The sequence below is a fragment of the Gymnoscopelus microlampas genome (assembly GCF_963454915.1).
Source record: "Gymnoscopelus microlampas genome assembly, chromosome: 3".
NCBI classification, from domain to species: Eukaryota; Metazoa; Chordata; class Actinopteri; order Myctophiformes; family Myctophidae; genus Gymnoscopelus; species Gymnoscopelus microlampas.
Window position 1 is genome coordinate 7800160 of NC_139940.1, and position 15235 is coordinate 7815394.

The 15235-nt window shown below is 39.4% G+C and overlaps 1 protein-coding gene and 1 long non-coding RNA gene across 4 annotated transcripts in view; both read left to right on the forward strand.

Annotated features, from left to right (window-relative positions):
- Nucleotides 1-15235, forward strand: part of sult2st3 (sulfotransferase family 2, cytosolic sulfotransferase 3) — a 340324-nt gene that overhangs the window by 42645 nt on the left and 282444 nt on the right. The window lies entirely within an intron of this gene.
- LOC311042287 lies at nt 10296-14239 on the forward strand. 3 transcript variants are annotated; one of them, XR_014600484.1, is made up of 5 exons: nt 10296-10373; nt 12398-12478; nt 12572-12620; nt 12973-13083; nt 13665-13903. It is a non-coding gene; the product is annotated as an uncharacterized lncRNA (long non-coding RNA). The 3 variants fall into 3 exon arrangements; XR_014600486.1 differs by lacking the exon at nt 10296-10373 and adding an exon at nt 14203-14239 and having other exon boundaries at nt 11903-12478; nt 13665-13896; XR_014600485.1 differs by lacking the exon at nt 10296-10373 and having other exon boundaries at nt 11900-12478.

Genomic DNA, 15235 nt, shown 5'->3' on the forward strand with positions numbered 1-15235 from the left:
CTGTCACTTACAGACACACACACACATTCACAAATACACATCTGCTGCCGCTACTGAGTCAACGCTTGTAACTGCTACAGACAGCTGCACCGCCAGAGGTTATATAGGGCCTCAGAGAGAAGTTGGGGATGGGGGACGGAGGTGTGGGAAAGAGGAATGGAAAGTGGGGGAGGCAGGAAAGATTCTAGAGCTGTTGAAGAGAAGCAGGCAGAGATTACATGAAGCCAAATCTGTTCAAAATATGTTACTGAGCTTGGCTGCAATATGGGGCATTTCCCCTTCACTTTGTCACTGGCCAGTTATCTGGTATGAGATGAGATAGTAGGCTAGCTACTTGTAAAAATACAATAACCACACATATACATATAGCCTATTAAAATCACATACTGCTCACACACACATAACTATATATTAGATTGTGTCATACTAATGGATAGAATCATAACATAACGCATACAATCTATTGTGTGTAACAACACGCAATAGATTTCACCAGCCATATATTATCATATTCTCCCACTAAGGGAGATAAAGAATCATTTTCAGCTCTAAATCAACATCAGCTTGCATAACAACACAGCTTGCATAACACAGCATAAATAACATGTTATTCATGTCCTCACTGTTTTGCTTTTATTTTAATGTTGTTTTATGCTTTTGCTTTTCTCTTTTGCTTTATTGTTAAATTAGTTCTACCTTTTCTGTAATTGTATTCTTGCTCTGTAAAGCACTTTGAGCTGCATTTCACGTCATGAAAGCTGCTATACAAATAAAGTTTATTATTATTATCATTATTAATCAGTTTCATGCCAAATGACTACACTACAAACTCCCTGACCAAGTTATAGAATTTATTTCAATGTCTGACTTATTTATTACAGTTTTGCACAACAATCAAGCTTGGATTGATGAAGATTATGATTGTGACTTTATGCATATTATGCTCATGTGAAATGTAAAACATAAATATAAAACAAATGATAATGCCTGAAGCGGACATATGAGTTCACAACAATGTTTGTATAGGCCTTTGCTACATCCATCTAAATTTAGATTTAATAGATTGAATGATACAGCATAGCATGACCATCACAGAGAGGTGGTTTTCTAACTAGCTCAGTTGGGTCATGTCCAGAGACCTTTCTGGCAGTTCTGGACAACCGCCTATCTGACCGACTCGATGCCGTTTCCTGTTCACCTTGTAGCTGTTGCTCTCACCTATTGATTAGTTATGTTCTCCACCTGTGTTCTGTTGGTCTCCTGCGTTGATTGTATTTTGAGTTCACCTGTGTCTAGTTAGTTCTCTGTCTATATATACCCCTCTGTTTCCATGTGTCTTTGTCCATTTATAATATCCTGTTTGTAGAACGGGACCAAAGCGTAGGATGACAGTGCAGGCAGGTTCAAATCAAAATGTATTTCATTAAACTAAAGGTTAAACAGGGCAGGTACAGAGTACAGACATCTTCTCAGTATAGGCTACTTCATGCATTTAGAAACATAGGAAAGTGTCTTTTATTTTTATTAAACATTTTTCCTCTAGTTGAGATTGAGAAACTAAATGACCTGATGACCTGAAGACGCCTCAATGTTGTAATTTACTTGGAAGTTGGAGATGAAGAAATTCCACAGAAAAAGGGAGTTGGAATCTCAAGAAGGGGAAATGTACCAGATTGCCTGGTTGAGTCATCATTATTAGGAAATATATATGCATGTGTGGTTCATGTGTGCTCGGCGCTCATACAATCAGTATATCAGTAAACAATAGTTCAATATGGAAGGTTGGATAAAGTAAGAACGGAATTAGGGTAACCCTGAGATAAGAATAGATCAGTGGTTCTCTAACTTTCTTTTTTTTAAGCTCTGGAGCACTAGCATATTTCAGTTAAATAATGACCTATAAGGGCTTGATATAATTTGTTGCAAATACTAGTATCAAATTATTCTTTATATCATTTGAATTATAAAAAATATATAATTTTATTATGGACTTTAAATTATTTAAACATATTTTAATACATTTAACAGAGGTATTTTATTCATTTCCATTTTAAAACATTTTCCCATGGACCACATGCAGACCTAATTATACCATGGACCACTAGTAGTCCGTGGACTATTGGTTGAGAAACAGTGGGTCGCATAGACATGGGATGCATGTCAAAGATGATGCAGTTGTTGCGATCTTGTCAGAGGTGAATAGTGGAGGGGTTTGTCTGTGTTTTGGATCAAATTAAATAAAAAGCATGGACATTTATTTTATATTACATTTTCTTTAAAACATATCTAATAATGCTAAATGCTTGTCTTTAAATATTCAGGTAAAAGTGGTGATTCTTGTCCAAGAACCATGTCCCCAACCAAGCTCATGGTGTATGCTTCAATGTGCAGTCAACACCCACTTCCACTTCCAGTCAGGTAACTAAGAGAAGTACCATCTCTGATTCTATATTTATGATTTAATAAACACGCCATACCCAAGTGCTTCCACATGTAATATTTAAGGCTTAGATTGTGTAATGGAAAATCATATATACAGCCCTCACCCATCTCATAGGTAAATGCACCTAGGCGTAATGTATTTTAATAGTCGATAATATTGCCTGTGATTATTCACAGAAAATAAATAATGTGCATCAACTCGCTATTATACCATGAAAAAAATGGATCCTTAATTACTATTATTTTTTGGGGGGCAAAATGCCCCTTACCAGCCGGTGTAATTGCACAATCAATAGACTCACAGTCGGTGAGGTTCATTATAGATGTCCACAACTGTCACAACAGGTCTATCCCAGCAGGGAGAGCCACAATCACAAGATGTAGGTTACTAAAACATTATTTAGAAAAAATGAATACAAGATATAATCATGCCACCTCTCTCCTTTTGAAGTTCAGAGCCTGTCATGTAGATTCTCTAATTACGTTCTAATTACTATGCATGTCTCCAGTTAGCTGATTAGCCTACTTATTCACATAGTTATGTTATTTGAATGTTAGTTGATGTTTACCTGGTGTCAGATACTTTGCCTTTGGCCTAATTTCTCTGTAGTGTACGCTATCATTTACCCTGTTATTAGTTTGACAAGAGTTAATGCCGTTTACTCTGGTATCGCACATGTAAATTGCTCTGGATAAGGATTATTTACATTGTAAATTGTAAATAGGGGTTTGAAACTATTGTGGTGCATCCGGTTTGGTCTTGTTCTTGTGCCCCGATGGGTTATTTTGAACCTGTTATTTTGAACCTGTTGTGTGCACAACGACATCCGTTAGAAAAATGATCTGCCAGGAATGTGTGGCCATAGAAAGACAGTTTTCCACCTGACATCTCTATTGAGAGATAATGTACATCTTTCTCCTCAAAGGCATTTGACAAACAATGGGTTCCCTGCCCCCTTGTGGCCATTTTGGAGTCCTCAAACAGTCTAGCCTTGTACTGTGGGCAGTGGTGGAAAAAGTACTAAATGTTTTTACTTAAGTAAAAGTATCAATACTGCAATATAGAAATACCCTGTTACAAGTAAAAGTCAGAAATTCTGAATTTACTTGAGTAAAAGTACTAGTACAAAAGTATTGGTATCCAAATGTACTTAAAGTACAAAAGTAAAAAGTACGGAGAAAGTATGGAGAAGGATGTTGTTGCAAGTGTCAACCCTGCAACAATATTACCTGTGTAATTTACATCCTGTTTTATAATTACAGTATATTACATTTTCTTTCTTCCAGCAAAATTGTATTTATTTTATTTCTAACCACCCTGTGTTTTTGTTTTAAATCCGCCATAGTGTTTTATTGTCTCCGCCAGGTCAAAGGCATGGCGAGAGAGTATGTTTTACCCCCTGTCCGTCCGTCCGTGTGTCCGTCTGTCACCAGCTAATCTCTGGCACCGTTGGCTTGATCGCACCGATTTCCCAGATTCCATCCTCATTGGCTAAGGTTGGCCTCCAAAGTTTGCAGGATTGGTCCGTTTTGAACAAAATGCCTCAATTCATGAACGCAGCTTGCAATTTCCGTGAAATTTCACACACACATTCCCATTAGGCCGAGGAAGAAATGCCACTTAAAATGTTTCAAATCTTCAAAGCGCTATAACAGGCCAATTCGTGTTTTTACCAATAACTGCACCGATCTGTGTAAAACTTTGTTTGCACACTCTCTAGAGGCCAAGGAAAAGCCTTTGCCCTGCATTTTTCACATTTGCCTTTTATAGCGCCACCAGGAGGCCGTCTAAAGTAAATTCTTTGATATCAAGCCTTCAGATTTTATCCAAATTTCACGCAAATCGGTACACATGATCTCTATCATGTGATCAAGACGGATCTCTTTGATTTCTCATATTCAATCCTGATTGGCTAAGATTGACACACACACACACTTTGCAGGAGTGGCCCGTTTTGAACAAAATGTTTTGAACAAAATGCCGCAAATCATGAATCCAGCGTCCGATTGCCGTGAAACTTTGCACACACATTCGCACTTCGTTGAGGAACAAATGTCACCCTTTTAACATTGCCCTATTATAGCGCCACCAGGAGGCAGATTTTTCCAACACTTTTCTTTTTTATATTACTCCAACACATTTTGTCCAAACATCATGCAAATCGGTACATATTATCTCTGTAGTCAAGTGATCAAGATGGTTCCGTCCGATTTTTCCTATTCCATCCTGATTGGCAAATTCCGAACATTGCTGGCCTACAACAACCTACCTGACCTGGCGGAGACCTGTGCTCCGAGGAGCACTTTTTCTAGTTTATCTTGTGTAGTGGGATTTTATAAGAAAAAAATGATTGCTTTGATGGGTCAAATGATTGTATGCGTCATTATCTGCAATACAAATGTATTAAATAATAATAATAATAAAGAGATCATCTACAGAGACTGATGCTAGGGACACTATGTTCTGTGGTTGGTATGTGTTAAAATTCTTTGTGTTTGCTAATAGCCCATACAGTTAGAGATGTCTAATTTCATAGAATTACAAGGGGTTTCCTGGAAGAGTACACCTACACTAGTAGGACAGGATGTTGTGGTTTTGCACAGCACAGCATAGGTCTACTATGCTTACATAGTTACAACAGTTAGAGAGACTACAAACAGTTGTATCATACATTTATAACACAGATCTTTATTAGTTAACTTTTATCAATAGATATTAGGATAAAACAACATTCTTCCACATGGTCACAGTCAATTATCATTGATGATGGTGCCTCTCAGGGACATGACCATTTTGAGGGGCTGTTGCTCTAAAGAAGCAGAAAAAGGTCACTCATTTGTTTGTATGCTACTCATATCTGTGTCTGGGTAGCTCAATCAGTAGAGTAGGGTTTGATCTCAGCATATGAGTAGCACGGCTTGGGTAAGTGTTGTGCTACACCTCAGCGATCCATCTCCCAGGGGTCTAGCAAACTGAACTGAAGATGGACTCCTGCGTTCTCAGTTGATACCAACAATAAGCCTCTCGACCTACTAACTTACTCATATCTCACATCTTCATGAACAAATACAATGGGATGTTTGGAGTACAATAATTAACGTTTCTGTGTATGAAATTTCCAGAAACAATAATATAAAGACAATGCCAGACTAGCTTCATATTTACAGTATACAATATTTATTGTATAATTCAAACCATCAGACCCCTGTATGATATCTCTTGCGCACTTAATGAGGAGTTATCTTGCATATGGCGCTAGGTTTATCTGGCTCAGCCACATCACACCACATATTGCCTGTAAACAATATGTAATGTAGCATGATTAAATCCATCAGACCCCTGTATCTCATAAATCACAAGGAGTCTGAGGGGTTATCTTGTATAGCGTTAGGTTTATCTGGTTCAGCCACATCACATACCTGTAGCTTATTTTTCTTATTGACTGTAAACTATATCTAATGTAGCGTGATTAAACCCCTCACATACCTGTATCTCAACAAGATACACACTTTAACACCTTTTAGAGGTCACGGGCCGGTCTGGGAAAAATGTGATTTTGTTTGCTCCCACAGCTTTCATTTCCCTAATTTTTTCAACCTGCTCTCGTGTCTCCGCTATAACTACAGAATGTTTCCTTTACAAATTTCTTGTCTTAAATTAGCTAGCCATACGTTATGACCTAAATAAAGTGATAGAGAGATACAACTTGTGACCAGGGTGAAAAATGAGATGACAAGGTTCCAGTCCAAGTACTGATTCAACTCTTCTGCTACTGACAGTAAAGGTCATTCCTTTACTTTCCTATACAACAGAAGTCAGAGGATGTGTCTTCAGGTAGAAGCACTTGTCAGGTTTTCTGCTTTCTCTGCAGAGGCTGAGTGAATTTTTAAGATCCAAGTTGCTTTATTGTTACATACAATTATTAGAGAGTAGCTTATATTTCTTGGGTTTCAGCTCCTCAACATTACACAAAAAAGAAAATACTGAAAATAGCAATAATAGATTCAAGATTCTATTTGTTGCGTATATCTCATCATGTATGATGTCCAATAGAGACACAGTCAAAATATACAGTATAAGTAGAACTAAAAATACAGTACAATAATAAATGCACCCTGCAATTGAAGGGAAACTTGATGATTCATTTGCCATGTTGCAAACGAACATCTGTGGTTTGTAGGTGTCAAACAACAAACCAGACAAGACGTACTTTCCACTGAAAATAGGTCTTCTAAATATCATCTCTACAGGATGTGGTTGTAGAGAAGTCATCTAAATAACAACTTCAAAGAATGTGGTTGCATTTCTGCACAACATGTGAGTTATTCTCATATGCACATCAGCTAGATATAGTAAGCAATCAGCAAAACACACATATGCAGTTATGGCACAAAATCTTTATTTGTTAACTTTCATAAGCCAGTAATAATGGCTATTAGGATAAAACAACATTCTTCCACATGGTCATAGTATTAGAATGTCTCCAAATGTCTAAAAGATTAAGAAACTTTGTGGCCACTCTTTTGTTTGTGAAACATGCAAGGACGGTTGCAGAGGCGGCGGTTGTCTGTGGTTGAATGTGCTACCGTGTGATGTAGAAGTAAAACCTACGCCCGTGTTCTAAACACTGCAGTGTCACATGACACGACAGAGGACTTAACTTTGCATCTGTTTTATTTATTTATTTGTTTAACAGTTTTGGGCCAACCCATCTCTGTGTCTCATGGAGGAGGCATTCCTATCAAAAAGTAATAAAAGCTTGGATAAGAGTGAATGCCAAATACCTAATTTGTTAATTGCCATCTCTGCTATTCTTCTAACAGTGTTTCTCAACGTCGAGTCCAGGACCCACCAAGGAGTCCAAGTCCCTAACTCTGAGAGTTAAATTGACACTGAGGATTTTACAGCGCAGATCCAGTATACTGTAGTTTAGTTCAGAGATTTCTCGACTTTTTAATTTCAAGGACCCCCAGACAGTTTGATATACACAGTGGTGTAAATTAACATTTACTCAATCACTGTACTTAAGTACAATGTTGAGGTACTTTTACTTTACTGGAGTATTTCCAATTTTCAGTACTTTTCTTTCTACTCCACAACATCTCAGAGGCAAATATTGTACTTTTACTCCACTACAATGGTTTGAAAACTTTAGTTACTTTGTAGATTTTGATTATTATTACAAAACATACATTAACCACTTCAGCCCTACGTACATTTCGGCCATTTGAAAATAGCCGATCTACAAGCTCACAATGCGTCACGATGCGATGCATTGTGAGCTTGTAGATCTGCTGTTTTCAAAAGATTTTTGTACATTTGAAAACTTGTGAAATGGGACATTCTGCATTATGAGTACTTTCTAATTTTGGAACTTTAAGTACATGTTGATACCCATACCTTTGTGCTTTTACTCAAGTCAATTTTGAATTCCGGACTTTTACTACAAAATGTGAGTACTATTGAACCAAGATTGAACCCGGAACCTTCCAATGCCGAGAAGGCCGCTCTACCACCTGGACTCAAAATGCAACCATTTAAATAAAGATGAGATTGAAAATGGGTAAAGAGATGACAAGTTACTGAAGGGGACTATTTTTTGGTCTTCAAGATGTATTAAGAATGAGCGAGAAGAATAAATATGAGTCATACTGTAGGTGGATGTTTCAGAGAAACTTGCTCATCTATTAAACATCCTTGTGGCCTCCTCCATGACATAGAGGTCACATGAAACATAACATATGAAATTGAAGCATGTAGATCTCTGGATCCACAACGGCGTGGTTCCAATTACGGTATTAAGTATCCACCTGTTTCCTAGGCTTTTCACTGTGTTCCACTTCCTGTCTTTTGATCCAATGAAATCCAATGAAACCGGTCAGATGACTAATGATATCCAATGAAATCCGACAGGAAGTGGAAAACACACAGCCAAGAAACAGGTGGGTACTGTTGTCGCTATTGTTTTATTGGAATGTTTTTCTTTTGCTAGCAGAGACAGAACCAACCACCTAAAACGTGCCCCAAAGACTTCAAAGACTGCCTGAGAGTGCATACTGTGTTGGTTCATTGTCGTGTTGTTTGTCACGTTCAGTAGAGTCCTCGTTAATGTACTCCTTGGTTTCCTGAATTTATTCGAGTTTTGAGTTCCTCTATTTTAGACCAAAAACACCAGTGTTCCTCACAAAAACGTTTACAGAGCTTTTATACTCTCATTAATGACATTCAAATCCAGCCCTGTATTGCGCTGGTCAGAGCAATGGTCACCGAGTTATGGCCATTTGAAGTGTTCAACAGTGCTGTAGTGCCCCATTTGTGTGGTATTTCGTTTTTTTGTGTGTGATTATTTTCATGGCAGACCCCTGAACAGCGGCTGTGCTTGCTAAGTTTGGTGCCGATTGGAGTAACAGGGTATCTGTGGGCCTCGGGGCCCCCCGATGTGACCCCTGGTATGACTATTCTGATGGTAGACGTAGACCCCTGAACAATGTTTGTGCCAAGTTTGGTGCAGATCGAAGCAATGGTGCGCCTCGCAGGTCCGCATGTTACGTTTGTGACGTCCACCGTCCGCCCACCCTCTAGTCTAGTCAATTCTAATATAGGATAACAGCCAAAGGCATAACACTGTGATAGACATTGTCGATGAAAATGCCAATAGTTATGGCATGTGAAAATAACACACCTTAATTTTACAGTGCAAAATGGACAGGTGGTATTCAACAAGTATTTAACAGTTAGATAATGACATGAGCTAAGGTTTAAAGCCTGACATGTATATCAGGCCTTACTGTAGTGACCTACCATGTGCCATCAAGAACTAGTTATTATAGGGCAGGGGTGGGCATGTCCGATCAACTTATTGATCCTGAGGGGCTCTTTGGTCAATTGTGGAGCAATTTGAAAACCAGATAAAAACATCCATTCATATTGCTCGACCAGTCACGCTCAGGTTTTCTCGTTTGAATGTGAACCCCAACGAATCATATCAGGGGAGAGGTGCAGCGTGAATTAACATAAGAATGATCCTGGCAATGCTCCAGGTATATTACCTGTTTAGTTCTAGAATACTATTACTCTTTGTCAATCACAGCTAAGGAGTGCCTGATGGAAAGTGTTTTTGTCTCATCTGAAACAACTATGCAGCAATGCATAGTTGCACAAAACCGACAAATCATTTGACAAGACTTCTCCAGCCAATAGTGAACTGAGAAAAGGAAAAAGGAACTGAAATATCAGTCATATGTACTGTACATGTCTATGTACTGTACGTGAACCTGGCTCAAGTGCTGTCATCAGTATTTTATTTGTCTAAATAAAGCCTCAATTGCACAGTGATCGTGAAGAAAGGGAACTTGGAATGTCACTTTTTTAGAAACCACACATCTTTTGTCTAGACTTTCCCAGCCGACATTGAACTGAGAAAAATTTAAGAAGGAACTGAACTCCCAGTGGTGGTTTACACTGTCTGGCAAATGTAGCTCTTACCTGATGTGAAAAATGTTTAGCTCATGCCTAAAAAGCAAAAGGTGCAGGGCACTGGGCAACCATAAAGGACTGCAAAACTACCATAAATATTTAGTATTTCATGAGCAGCACTTGTGCCATCTCGGTGTGTGTGTGTGTGTGTGTGTGTGTGTGTGTGTGTGTGTGTGTGTGTGTGTGTGTGTGTGTGTGTGTGTGTGTGTGTGTGTGTGTGTGTGTGTGTGTGTGTGTGTGTGTCAAAAGAGCGGGAGACACAACAGTAAGTAGAGAAGAGAGAAGAGCACCCATTGGTGCAGCTTGTAATGTCGTCATCCTTTGTAGTATTGCTAAAACCAATGTGAAAGTGAAGCGGCTGTCACTATCTGCTTTGAGCAGCTTGGTGCATCATGGCTAGAGTCAACAATAATTCAAATGGATAAACAAGCTTGGCAACTTGATTGGAAAACAGGTAAATGGGTAATTTTCTGTATTCTTGCATGATTCAGCATGATTTTATTTTTTAAATGTGTTATTTATAATCTTTTTTTCCTATACACTTTTTTGGGGGGTACTTTTTTCTTTTAAAGATTTTTTTCTTTAAGATATTGTTTGGGATTCTCTGCTTTTATTTGGATATCACAGTGAAGATTGACATGAAACAGGCAGAGAGAGACAGGGAGTGACACACAGCAAAGGCCATCAGCCTCGGGAATCTAACCTGCGACTCACTGCATCAGAGCCTATATGTAGTATGCGCCTTAACCACTTGACCATCGGCGCCCTAATTCCATTTTATGCTAATTCAGGTCGGACAGTGAACAAAGAGACAGGGAAGGTGGTAGAGAGACACCTTGTGTAAATGATTGTGCATTACATGGTGCCATGGATCAAATGCAAACCCAGGCCAGCGCGATGCAATGTTGTGAGCATGTGGATCTGCTGTTTTTGTGCGACACTCTCGTATGACGAAGTACTGTAGGGCCTCAATTTACAAAAAAACATAAAAAGTTGACATAATATGTCAACTTTTTATGTTTTTTCATCATATTATGATGATACAGTAGCCTAGGGTCATTTGAGTAAAATTGATTCGATTCCCAATAGAACTGAAGTGTTTAACTCATGTGTGTTAAAATGTATCAGAAAATTAAATAAATAAAATTCAAAATCTGAAAACCTTTCAGACAAAATTATACAAATGCAGCTGAGTCAGGTATCTGAGCATCTGTCAGGGCCACTGTCTAAAGTCTGTATCCACTCATATGGATATTTATACAGTATTTACTGGTGTTAGGTTGTAATTACACTTATATATTTTTTTAAACTCAGTCAGAAGAACAGCAGATTTTTCTCAGTATTTATTTATTTATTTACTTACTACTCATTTGTTGTCAAATGGTGCTGACGTGCAATGGTGTGCCGTAACACAAGTCCATGTGTGCCTTGGGATTTTGTGACAACTACACATTATTATTGCGATATATATACGACTATACATGTGTGTGTGCGTGTAGACTCATTTTGGCCATTGGTCTCGCTAACTAAAGTGTACTTCCTGCAATCATGCATACATGTAAACCTGGCAAAAGGCAATGAAACCTTATCATTGGTCTTGTTGCAGTGCTGCAATGACGTTCTGTTTTGTTTATTTGAATGATTTCCACATGGATTTGTTGTGCACAATATAGCATTATCAGGGTAAAAATAGGGGGTATCCCATGAACAGTGAGTTTACGGCATCCTTTCGGATTTTTTAATGTGTCAGTGATTGGCTGTTTTGGTGCCTATGCTGGCACGTGGTGCTTTACGCACAGTACGTTGATGCACATGCACGATTTGCCATGATTTGCTATGATCAAATGCGGAAGTAGAGGCAGCTAGGCTGATGCACAATGGAACGAAAAGTGATCGAAGGAAAAGTATGTGTGTATCAACAAATCTGTGCTAAAATGGTGTATTACCAAAGTGCTTGCTATTATCATAGTGGGCCTACTACATGCATTAGTTATTGTACTGTAGGACTTAGTTTGACATAGTTTGCTAGTTGCAAACGAGTTATGGAGGATGATGGATAACATGTTAACATGTTAGCATCACTTTTTGAGCATACTTTTGAGCTCCTCTTTCGTTACAGCTGGATTATGTTCGGAATAAAACTCAATGCGGTTTAGCTACTGTAGATAGATAGCTTTAGCTATGGCTCAAGATGAAATTCAAACTATATTGGTAAGTCAGATGTGCTGCGAGTGCTGCCACTAGCCTAGCCGTTAAGGCGCATTTACAGTATACTCCATGGCCTTTTTCAGGTTAGATTTACCGCCCTTCAAAATGGCTGTGTAAAATCCCTGCACTTTTTGTTTTCTGGTCAGGCTTTAGGCCTAGCTCAGGGAAGAGGACACCCCCGCCATGCATGGTCCTTTGCGGGCCCTGGCAGAGGTGTGACAGGCCCACAGTACAGTCTTAATATAAAACAAAATACTTTTTATACTGCAGGTTCCAGTGCAATGCGTTGACAATCCTTCTGGAGTTCCTGGTGTGGTGGTGGATGGGAAGAACACGTTCCCCTTGCCTCCGGTGAGTTTGCTGGCCAATAGTTTTAAATACACAATCAGGCTCTTAAAAATAAGCCATTTAAGTAATTTAGTGTGAATGTTTTGTTTACTATAGACAGCCAATGCAGTGCTGACACTGACACCCTCTGATCAAGGCCAAGGATGTTTCAGGTTAGGCATACCGCACTGTACTTCTTGCAAATGTATTGTATTATTTATATAGCTGAATGGTTAGTGAACCCGCCTAGGGAGCCAAAGGCCCTGGTTGCCCCAGGTTCGATTCCAGGCCAGGTCAGCATATGTGTCGATGAAATTAAATTTGTCCCTGAGCAAGACTCTTAACCCCTAATTGCTCACAGGTTCTCATTGGAAACAAGACCGCAAGGACTTTCATGAACGACCTGTTAAAAGGAATTATCCTTATCCTTATCCTTATATATATATATATATATATATACATATATATATATATATATATATATATATATAAAATGTAATTTACCACTGTAATAGGAGTTGTCCTAAAAATGTGATTTCCTCTATTCCCTCGGGATAAAGATGAAGAGACTGCTATGGAGATTGGCCGTTCAGATGATGAAGAGCTGGCCATGGAGACTGACTGACCAGGTTGACCATTTCACGTGCACACCATTTGAACATCATAGAAACACATTTACATAACATCTTTATCTGCGGTTTCCAACCTTTTTTCCTTGGAATGAATAGCCTGCAGGATGAATAGGATCAACCGATCATCATCTCCAAATTCTTGTTTTCTTCTTTCATATGAATCTTAATCATTTGAATCCTATAGCGTCCCTATTCTGGGCATGTCAGAGCAGGTGAATATTCAGCGAAAATAGCAGATCTACAAGCTCACACTCATGTAGTTGTATTCAACGCATATTCAGGAGTAGAGACCTCCCCCTGCTCAACCTGGCCACTCCCGTTCTCTATCACATTATGAAGTTCACCTGCGTTGCTTATCTCTCAGCCAATCCACGTTGCAATCACCACAGTATAAATACACCTGCGATTGTGTCACCTACCTGTTTGATTTTGCTGCTCGTACAATCCATCCCCTCCTCCTCCCCAACCACCTCCTTTCTCACCAATTTTGCTTATCTAACTTTGTTTTTCTCCATCCTCCAGGAGCCCCTGGGCGGGGCAGTGTCGGAGCAAAGGCGACAGACCGCCCCTGAGCAGAGCAACCGCTGGGTCTCCCCCAGCCTGAGTCTCCCCCAGCCTGAGTCTCCCCCACCCTGAGTCTCGCCCCACCTCGGGCTCCTCAGCATTACACACACATCTCATGTTGTTCAATAAATGCTGTTTAACTTGAGCAGAAGGTGTGATCTCTTACTAGTGAATCATAGTTTGGCTCAGAGATTTGGTGTAGATGGAAAAAAGAGGGGGCCCAGGATAAACACCTTGGGGACTTCAGTCAACAAAGTATTAGCCTCGGAAACCCAGCCATTTTTTTTGTTACAAAAGAAAAAAGTCTGGGGGAACGATGCAGGAACGATGGTCTTTGAAGCTTGTTATCTCCTAACCATTCAGAGTGCAGAGGGGCGTCGCTCTAAATTTGGTGACGTCAGCCTGCTCCGTGCACAGACCGGGGGGGGGGGGAGGGGGGAGGGGGGGGGAGGCGGGGACATAGATTGGTGAAGCAATCGGAGGACGCGCCTGCTCCGGGCGCCTGGGTTTGGATCCGCCCTTCGAGACCATGGATTGCTCTCGTTCTCTCAGTCTAACAAAGTATAGGTTCAGGTGGTTAATATTTGAACTGAAAATTAGCACAGATATAAACTATCTGTGCAGCATATCAAATTAATTATCTATTGGAACAATGTTAAAAAAAAACTGTGTAGTGTGTGATTTCTTAACCGATTAATGACTTAGTTGTGACTTTATTATGATTGTATGTTAAGATTGCATTGGTTCAAGAGCTCCATCTACAGACATACTTCCATCAAAAGTTTGTTCCGTCATAGTCTGTCATTTGTAATGCAATTTAAGCAAAAAAGGACTGGCTAAAAGGGATCTTTAGGAACAGCCATGATGTTACATTCAAACTGGGTAAGGATATGTGTCAACATTTACACAACACTGTGTCTCTTAACAGATCAGATTTCAGATTTATTGAAGGGATACCCGCTTGAGATGGAGCATCTCATTTTCGAGGGGGACCCATAAAAACAGACATACTGTACCGGTAGATACATACAATACAAGTATACAGCTCATACATTCATACTCAGATACATAGCTTGCTCACCCTCTCCCACCCACCCACCACCACACCATCAGCTGTTAAACAACAGAAGAGAAAGAAGGGTGCAGACAGTACAAATACATCAGTGTCCCTACACATCGCACTCCCTACACAGTTTTAGTTGATTTTAAAATCTGTTCATGCCCTGAGACACTAAAGGCCTTTTAAAGGGTCATTTCACTAAAGACTCCTGGGGTAATTTTCCTGGGGCTACTGGGGCAGCTGTGTGCACCCCAGACAGTTTTTAATTTGCTTGACTAAATATTTAGTTAGCACAGAGCATTTATTGGCCAATCTTCATTGGTAAAGAGACACAAAAAGGAGCACTAGTGTGCACATTCAACCGAAAAGGGTTCAGGTGCAAGGTTAAGAAATAACTACAATACGACGATTAAGCAATATCCACATCCACATACTGGAAAAAATAAGCTCCTGCAATGTTTGATTAATCAGGATGAATAATGCAGGATGATATGTCTTATAATGAGGCTAATAACACAATTATAC